Source organism: Amphiura filiformis, chromosome 10 (genome assembly GCF_039555335.1).
Source record: "Amphiura filiformis chromosome 10, Afil_fr2py, whole genome shotgun sequence".
NCBI lineage: Eukaryota > Metazoa > Echinodermata > Ophiuroidea > Amphilepidida > Amphiuridae > Amphiura > Amphiura filiformis.
The window spans coordinates 37,603,214-37,613,856 of NC_092637.1; positions in this window are offsets into that span (position 1 = coordinate 37,603,214).

Genomic DNA, 10,643 nt, shown 5'->3' on the forward strand with positions numbered 1-10,643 from the left:
AGAGGAGCATTGGAGAGTATGGGAAGATGATGACCATGTTGCCTTCCTAACCCCCTTCCCAAACACCCCTGGGTTTACAGTACTGGTCCCAAGAAGACATCTTTCAAGCGACATATTTGCCCTTGAAAGTGAAGACTACAAGAAGCTTATCACTGCTGCCCGTGAAGTGGCCAACTTACTCAAGACAGGTCTTAAAGCTCAACATTGTGCAATGATCTTCGAAGGCTATGAGATTGATTATGCACATGTAAAGCTTATACCAGTATTTGGTTCTGACATCAGATCTCAGATGGCGACCTCCAAGGCAGAATACAGTAAGACCTATACTGGTTTCGTCTCATCTGTAGATGGTCACAAGGCTGATGACAGTGAGCTCCAAAGATTGCATTCTCTCTTAACAACAGATCCGATCAATGCACCCAGATCATGGGAAGACCCCAATACGCATTCAATTGCAGCAATCCGCAGTCCTTGGTACCACAATGTCTTCCAGATACAGAATACACTGTTCCATGCCACAGTGGATTACTTCAATCAACAATGCAAATACAAATACGTCCTGACTCCCATTACCACAGACTGCATCTCTTCTCCAATGGGATTGGGATCCGATTCACTACCGGTTCAAGTAGACCTCCTCGGGCAAAAGATCTACATTGCAGATTCCATGCAATTCGTCCTGGAATACTTTCTGCGCCTTCAGGAAGACCTCTCTGGAACATACTACATATCTCCAAGCTTTCGTGGCGAAGATCCAGATGCTACCCATCTGAACCAATTCTACCATGTAGAGTGCGAGTTACTTGGTAAGATGGACGATGCAATCCGAATTGCAGAAGGTTACCTCTACCACTTAACCAAGAGCATGCTGAAATCTCATAGACATATCATTCTTTCCGCAGCAGGGACAACAAAGCATGTAGAGCAGCTCATTGCTAGTATGCAGGATGGAAAACCTTTACCTCGAGTCACAGTGGATGATGCCATTGCAATGTTTCCATCTGAGGACTGCTACGCAGAGGTGGTTCCTGGTCAGGCTGATATGGGATACACTGTAACCAGAAAAGGTGAGAGGTTTTGATTGACATGTATGGAGGAGCTGTTTGGCTCACAGAGATGGACCACCTGGCAGTTCCATTTTATCAAATGTACACGGATGCAACTCGACAGAAATCCCTGGCTGCTGATCTTTTGATTGGTCTAGGAGAAACCCTTGGTCTTGGAGAACGTCACGCCACAGCAGCTGAAGTTGAACAAGCCCTGGACCACCATGCGGTACCTCGCGACTCTTACAAGTGGTACACCGATATGCGCACAGAGAAGCCAATGAAAACCAGTGGTTGGGGCATGGGAACCGAACGTTATCTATGCTGGCTACTTAACCATAATGATGTCAGAGATATGCATGTCATCCCAAGGTTCAAGGGAAAGAAGTATCTTCCATAAATTGTCACTTGCTAACTTATTGGGGTAGGGATGTTAGTAAATGGTATTTTGTGGGTAGGAATTTAGCTACTGATGAATGGAGATCGACATCCGGGGAGGGGGGGGGTCACTCCCATTGTGCCCTGTACACCATCCGCGATAATAAAAACGCGTAAAAGGGTAGTTATTTGTAGGTCACGATACGCGCGTATTAGGGTGTTAAAAATATGAAAAATTGGACAAAAGGGTAGCAAAATTGCAATGTGCTAATACGCGGAAAAAGTAGGCCTATGTAAATTGGACAGATGGAGAGATAAATATGAAAGGGGAAATGATCTTCAAAAAGTATGTGGTTTTTCAAAAATATCGCAGCTTCACAATTTTCCGTTCGGCTCATCCGGTGTGCGCTAGGCCAAGTGATTGTAGTTCGTGAATTTAGCCCACTCTGAATTTAGCCATGCATCCTTGTTTTGAAGATTAAAAAAGTGATCCATGTTTAGGGTGTGAAATAGCACAGCAATCCTTCTTTAGGGTACGAAATTGGATGCAAGGAATAAAATCCCTGTTTAGGGTGTACGTGTGAAAACAGGCGCTTGTTACCTGTTTAGGGTATCCTTGTTTAGGGTGCTTTTTTAAAAGTTGATTATCGCGGATGGTGTACAGGCCACATTGGTTAATTTTAGTGACCCCCCTGGGATCGACATGTATCAGCTCTTATGTACCAGCTCATTATTATGTTCTCAGAATCTTCCTTCCTATACTTTGTACAGAGTTGAAGAGTCCAATATAATCAACACTTGGACTCAAAAACTTGGACTGTGTTGGATAGGCTCACTTTTCCCCCCAAAATTTTGTTTTCTACAATTTTTTGACCAAAACGTATTTTTGACTTGCTCATTTTTGACCAAAAATCACATTTTTGACCCAAAATAACATTTTTGACCAAAAAATCACATTATTTACCAAAAGTCATGTTTTGACCAAGAAAAGATTATGAAAACATAATAATGATAAAATTGGATGGTTTTTTTCACCTATACAAAATTTATTTATTTATTTATTTATTTATTTATTTATATACAAAAATTATTTACTAAAAATATTGGACATATATGTATATTTTAACATATTTAAGCAATTAACAAGTTTGATTTTTTTTACACTTGGCGCTGGAATCACTAAATGGGACTTTGTGGTTGAACCTACTGAAGCACACGTGTCTTGTTTGAAATTTTGTTTTAAAAGTTGATAATGGGACGCAATGAATACTGTATTTATATTATTGCAGACCGAATTAAAAAGACTAGTTTGCGTCTGACGTCAGTGCAAAGGTGCGACGTGATTGGTCGCTGAACTGCGCAGTACGGCATTTTTGGTCTGGTTGACAGAACGTCATACGCAAACTGGTGTTTTTAATTCGGTCTTCAATTATAGTTAGCACTTTATGCATCTTTCTGTTGACATGGCTAAAATTATTAAAGTCATGAATTTATAAATCGGGCAAAACTGAAATCTCTGTATAAATTAAGAATTTCAAGGCGGAACATTGGCGAATTAAAACGTATAAATATTTAACATCTGTTATTTCTAACAATATTTCCTCTCTCCGTTGTCAATTACTATATGCTAGTTTGAGGTAAGGGACCGTTCACAAACACTTGTAGGGGGGCTGATGCAAAAAAGGGGCCCTGAAATTTTTGACCCTCCTAAGGGGGGGCCTGAAAAAAAATGGCCACAAATTTTTCTGGGAAAATTGAGTTTATATGCTTTTCTATGGGGTTGACCGATAATTTTCATGTCAAAAAGGGGGAGGGGGCCTGAAATTTTCGAGGTCTGTAAAGGGGGGGCCCCGAAAAATTTTCGCAATAAAATTGTTTTGCATCAGGCCCCCCCCCTTACAAGTGTTTGTGAACGGTCCCTAATAGTAGTAGTCTTGTTGAAATAGTGGCTTCCCGTGCACCTGAATGATGTATTTTTCAAATCTATTTTTTCCTAATCCTGATGTTTTGTAACTTAGATTTCGCATCAAAATAGGTCAATGACCATAGAAACTCATTGAACCTGAAATGTTTTGACGTGTACATACAGGTAATGAAACATCCTACATATTGCCAACTAGCATTATTGAAATTCATTTATCAGAACGAAGATTTTGACACCATTTCCATCAAAATCGGAGCAACGTTGACCCTTTTGAGGTCAACGCTTGACTTTTGACCTTTTTGGTAATAACTCAGGAACGGTACATCGTCGATATGTAAAACTATACATTTTCTGAATCCTTATGACCAGAGCAATACAATGGTAATGTTTTCAATCCAATTTAATGAAGTTTGAAATTTGACCGCATGTAAAGTTTAATGACCTTTCCCACACCCATGGGACAATATTTTGTTTTTGGGAACAACAAAATTTATGTACTAGGGACTTTAAAGATTATGAAGAAATAGGTTAGAAAAATACATCATTCAGTTGCACGGGACAGATAAGAAAGTGCTATAACCCAAATGAAGGTTTAAAAGGTCCGGGGCCCTTGTATTTCAAGTTGTATATCACCCACGTACAAGGACTTTAAAAAAGAACCTTAAGCAAGTATTTTTATCGTGTAAAATGGACCCAAAGCTACTATGCGGTTGTTTTCCTACCATATAGGGCCTAAAGCAAGTATGCCTAGGCCTATTACTGTTCACGAACACACCTAAAACCGTTGGTAGCGATCAAGTGGCCTAAATTGAACAAGCACACATTTTGAAGAGTTTATGAGTACAAAATGTAACCGTCTTTTCAACTGATTTTTGTCTGCATCTTGGTGCCAAATTTAGCTAAAAATATTATCCAAACGGTTACAGACGGTCACAGATATATTTTTGTAGATCCTGTGGTTCTTGAGTTATGTTGTAAAAAGGGCTGAAACAACAACACTTTTTGTATGCGGACGGATACAACTTGAAATACAAGTGCCCCCACCCCCGGGAAAAGGTCAAAGGTTTCATAACAAGTTATAAACAGTCAAACATTAGGTTATCGGACGGATTCAAAGTGCCGTGCAGTTTAGCGCTCATCCATTTGTTCGTACCTGTTCCTGAACTGGGATATCGCCGATTCGCTCGATGCTCAACGGTTTGTATGATTTCTTTATTTCTACCCAAAAATTTAGGTCAGGGCCATACGAAGGTAATTCCATATCACCGGAAACTTTCTGAATCGGGTGACGAGCTCTACATTTTTGTCAAATGGTACCCGATTCAACGGTGGGGGGGGGGCACTTGACTTTGACTTTGGAAGTGACGGGGATGTGCGGACAGCAGTTCGAAACTAGTGGTCTTTCGGTGAGTCTAGACACCGAAAAAGGGGGGAGGGTCTTTCAGTGAGAAGGCCCCCAAAGGGGGGTCTTTCCGTGAGACTGGGGAAAATTTTACCAAAAAAGGGAGTCATTCATCAAAATTTGATTCTTTTTTTGAAATTTGATGAAAAATAATGAAAAAACGGGGTCATTCAGTGTGAGTTTATCAGAAATGTCCCCAAAATTAAAAAATAAATAAAAATTTGATGACAGGAAAAAAAACAGGGGGGGGGTCATTGGGTGAAAGCGAGTTCAGTTAAATAAAAAAGGGGGTCATTGGGTGAGAGGGAGTTGAAAAAAGAGGGTCCATTTTGAGTAAATGCTTCCCCCCCCTTCAATCAAGGCTCCTATATATAGCTCATTCTTAATAAAAGTTCGGAGCAGAAGCGTAGGAGTCACGAGTTCTTGTATAGCGCCTGTTACAAGCGCAATCATTTGATAACTATACTGTACGCATTTAGGGACCGTTCACAAACACTTGTTAGGGGGGGGCTGATGCAAAAAGGGGCCTTGAAAATTTTAACCCTCCTAAGGGGGGCCCTGAAAAAATGAGTTTATATGCTTTTCTATGGGGTTGACCCATAATTTTCATGGCAAAAAGGGGGGCCCTGACATTTTTGAGGTCTGTAAAGGGGGGGCCCCAATATTTTCGCGATGAAATTTTTTTGCATCAGGCCCCCTTACAAGTGTTAATTTTCATGTCGAAAAAAAGGGGGGCCCTGAAATTTTTGAGGTCTGTAAAGGGGGCCCCGACAATTTTTCGCGATGAAATTTGGCATCAGGCCCCCCTTACAAGTGTTTGTGAACGGTCCCTTAGGCTCTCTTAGGGGTGGTGCAATAATTATGTGTACCCCCGGGGTGAATTATAGGGGGGGCAAAGATTTTTGGCAGGCCAAAAGGGGGGGCAAGCATTTTTGGCAGGTCGAAAGGGGGGTCAAGCGATTTTTGGCAGGTCGAAAGGGGGGCAAGCAATTTTTGGCACAGATATTTTGGGCACCGTTTCTATATTACGCCCTAAAAAGGCGTAGGAAAACATTACGAACATGTTCAAATATGCAAAATTTCCTGCTCGCTGCGCTCGCATTATATGTTAAGACAATTTAAGGTTTTAAATTCGGGTTCCCCAAAATTTTGCATGTGTAAGGGGGGCAAAGATTTTGCCACGTCAAAAGGGGGGCAAAGGTTTTTGGCACGTCGAAAGGGGGGGCAAAGGTTTTTTGGCACGGCCAAAGGGGGGGGCAAGCGATTTTTGGCAGACCATTTTGAGAATTCACCCCCCCAGGGGTACACATAATTATTGCACCACCCCTTAGCTGGTAGGTGACACTGACTCTTAACTTGTCATATATGCTCGGATACCACTTACCCAGCTAACACAAAATGTTTTTAAACGTTTTATACAGGTTATAATTTTGACGTTTTGGTTTTGGTAAAAATGTTTTAATAACATGAAATGTCTGGTTATTATAATGAAAACGTTTTAAAACATTTTGTATGAAAACATACTGCAAATATATATGTAAAATGTTTTAAACATGTTATTGTAAAATATTATTTTGATACAACTTGAAATACAAGTGCCCCCACCCCGGGAAAAGGTCAAAGGTTTCATAACAAGTTATAAACAGTCAAAAATTAGGTTATCGGACGGATTCAAAGTGCCGTGCAGTTTAGCGCTCATCCATTTGTTCGTACCTGTTCCTGAACTGGGATATATCGCCGATTCGCTCGATGCTCAACGGTTTGTATGATTTCTTTATTTCTACCCAAAAATTTAGGTCAGGGCCATACCACATGTACCAAGGTAATTCAATATCACCGGAAAATTTCTGAATCGGGTGACGAGCTCTACATTTTTGTCAAATGGTACCCGGTACAACGGGGATGTGCGGACAGCAGTTCGAAACTTGGGGTCTGTCGGTGAGAGTATAGACACCGAAAAAAGGGGGGGTCTTTCAGTGAGAAGGTTTTAAAAAAGGGGGTCTTTCCGTGAGACTGGGTAAAAATTTACCAAAAAAGGGAGTCATTCATCAAAATTTGATTTTTTTTGTTGAAATTTGAGGAAAAATAATGAAAAAACGGGGTCATTCAGTGTGAGTTTATCAGAAATGTCCCCAAAATTAAAAAAAAAAAATTGATGACAGGAAAAAAAAAAGGGGGGGGTCATTGGGTGAAAGCGAGTTCAGTTAAATAAAAAAGGGGGTCATTGGGTGAGAGGGAGTTGAAAAAAGAGGGTCCATTTTTGAGTAAATGCTTCCCCCCATTCAATCAAGGCTCCTATATATAGCTCATTCTTAATAAAAGTTCGGAGCAGAAGCGTAGGAGTCACGAGTTCCTGTATAGCGCCTGTAACAAGCGCCATCATTTGATTTTACGCATTTAGGGACCGTTCACAAACACTTGTTAGGGGGGCCTGATGCAAAAAGGGGGCATTGAAAATTTTTGACCCTCCTAAGGGGGGGGCCTGAAAAAATTACCACAAATTTTCCTGGAAAAATTAAGTTTATATGCTTTTCTATGGGTTTACCCAATATTTTCATGTCAAAAGGGGCCTTGACATTTTTGAGGTCTGTAAAGGAGGGGGGGGCGAAATATTTTCGATGAAATTTTTTGCATCAGGCCCCCTTTACAAGTGTTAATTTTCATGTCAAAAAAAAGGGGGCCCTGAAATTTTTGAGGTCTGTAAAGGGGGGGGGCGACAATTTTTCGCGATGAAATTTTGCATCAGGCCCCCCTTACAAGTGTTTGTGAACAGTCCCTTAGGCTCTCTTAGCTGGTAGGTGACACTGACTCTTAACTTGTCATATATGCTCGGATACCACTTACCCAGCTAACACAAAATGTTTTTTAAACGTTTTATACAGGTTATAATTTTGACTTTTTGGTTTTGGTAAAAATGTTTTAATAACATGAAATGTCTGGTTATTAAATATCAGACTTGTAGTCGAGTCACTGAAAGTCGAGTCCGAGTCGAGTCGAGTCATCGAGCCCTCGAGTCGAGTCGAGTCATGAAGCCTTCGAGTCCGAGTCGAGTCGAGTCATTTGGAGTTGTCAGTCGAGTCGAGTCAGGCCATTCTGTCGAGTCGAGTCGAGTCGAGTCGGATATATTTTGTCGAGTCATTTCGAGTCACTTCACATTTTATATGCTCATGATACCAGCTGTCAACTTGATACCCCAATTTGCATGAATTTGTACTTTTTTGAAATTAAAATCCCAGTGAAAGTACATAATATTAATTTATGAATCTATGTGCTCCATCCAGTGCATTGTGGAAATCAGTAATCAGTCAGACTTGTAGTATTGCCATTAGGACCCGCCATGAGTATGGGTACGGGTGCGTGCCCCAGACCAAGAGTACTTGTACGGGTACGGGTCCCAGGCCATGGGTACGGATTTCAGGTCATGGGTAAGGATACGGGTACGGATCCCTAGCCATGAGTATTCAGTACGGGTCCATTCCAAAATAGGGTGCGAGTACGGGTACGGAGCCATGGGTACGGGTACGAGTATGGGTACGGAAATTGGGACTCGAGTACGGGTACTGGTCCAGTAGTGGTATGGAAATTGGGACTTCAAGTACTTGTATGGGTCCTATTATGGGTATGGGTAAACAAATTAATTAATCAAGTACAAAAGGAGATCAAATATTGGTGGTCATAGTGAATCTAGCCTAAAGGGGGCATATTTTGGGATGCAAGTGAAAAACTATGTCTATGTACAGTATGGACAGCCAGACTGTGCAATACTAATTTCAACATATATTTAGCAATGATGTAGCTTTCAAGTCTTATTATGCACATCTGGATAATTATATCCATGTTTTATTAATATTTTAAAATTCATATACAATTATACATCCCAAATTTCTGTATATGATAAGAACCTCTCTATTCATTTGACTCAGATGCACAAGCCCAAGCCTGGGCACAAGAAGTACATGTGGCTGGTGGAAATGCTCACACTGGCAGTCAGTCACATTGCAATGTAGATCTTCGTGTGTGCTTCTGCTTCTGCTTAATTACTCCTCAACGCTACAATCGTAACCAGGCGAGGAGGGATCAGTGCGCGATGCGATGCGTAGATGTTTAACTTAGTGACTTTGATGTTGATAATGTTTCAGTATCTCTTGTTTGAATTGCTTATTTTCTTCAATGTTGACAATGTTCTGTGGTATTAAATTCCAGTCTCTTATTGTGTTTGGGAAGAAAGAATAGACCCAGCAATCCTTCCTCCCTGACGGTCTTTGGTATGCTTTGTTGTTTGTGTTGCGGGTAAGGCGTTTAACCGGCTGCAGGTACGTTTGCTCTGGAATGGCTGCCTGACGATATGCGATCTTGTGCATTAGTGATACTCTGTTAACTTTTCTTCTGAGTTGCAGCTTATCCCATCCAAGGGATGTCAACATGTCGGTGGGACTACTGTGTCGGCTGTAATCTCGTTTCACAAATCTTGCCGCTCTTCTTTGGGTTGATTCAACTTTTTTGATAAGCTCCCCATTGTTTGTGTCCCATACTGAGGAGGAGTACTCCAAGAGTGGTCTGACTAACGTTGTGTAAGCAAGGGCTTTAAGCTCTTGCGGACATGATAGTAGGTTTCTTTTTATGAAGCCAAGCTGCCTATTGGCTTTGGCGGTTATGTTATTTACGTGTGTGTTCCATTTTAAATCATGCGTTAATTCTACACCCAGATAGTTGTGACTCTGAGCTTGTTGTAATTTGTTGTTACCAATTGTGTAATCAGTAAGTATTGGGTTACGAGAATGTGTAATGCGTAGCAAGAAACACTTGTCGGCATTGAATGCCATCTGCCAGGTATGTGTGCAGCATGTAGAGGAGTGTATTTGGATGGGGAATAATCAAAATGATTAATAAAAGCTATAATAATGATATTTTAACATGATAAGTTGAAATTCACCACAAAAAAGAAAGTATCTCGAAGTGTTTTCCCAGTTTGCTGGGTTTTTTTTTCTGTATTGATCAGTCATTGTGTGAATGAGACATGTAGCATACATGTATATCCACCAAAAAAACGTTGACAACGTAAAGAAGAAAGCAGCAAGTTTAAAAAGCCCCCACCTCGGCTCACTTTTTGAAACTTTGTCCCATTTGTAAAAGATACTGATTTAATCTTTGTCATAATTATCAACTTAAAACATTTCCAGAAGTGTTATGTATCTTTAATGTGCCGATGCGATATTAAGTTGTTAGCATTCTGGAACGATCAGAAAGGTTATTATGTTGTTCTTGGCCAATATCCTTATATATATGTTTTGTTTTATGATAATTATTAAGTTCATGACCAATGATTGAATTAAACGAATAACAAGTAGGCATGTTAATGACAATGATACTATTGTTTAAACGTTAAAAACACCGATTTGCTGTTGATATTCAAAATGGGACCAAGTTTCAAAAAGTGAGCCGAGGTGGGGGCTTTTAAACTTGCTGCTTTCTTTACGTTGTCAACGTTTTTTTGGTGGATTTTCTTTCTTTTTATGAATGTAGCCAAGCAGCTCTAAGCTTGGAAAGTCATCGGGCTACGAAGTAGGGCCTACTCCATAAAACGAATAAAACGAAAAATAGATGTTTGAAATTATGTTATCCTTGATTTATGACAGTACATAATTTGATAAAACTTTATCAGCCGTTTATTTTAAAACTTGCTGGTCACAGCTACCGCGTGACTGTAATGTTAATAGGATACATATACATTTTAATATACTTTAATTATTCAAGGCAACTAAGAAAATGTAAATATGGACAACACATACCCAATGTTGACGATGCCAGCGAGACACAGAGTCCGATTTACTTCAAATTGAAACTATGTAGCAAGGCTTATACTACGGAAGCGTCTAAGTGCCACGACTTAGCA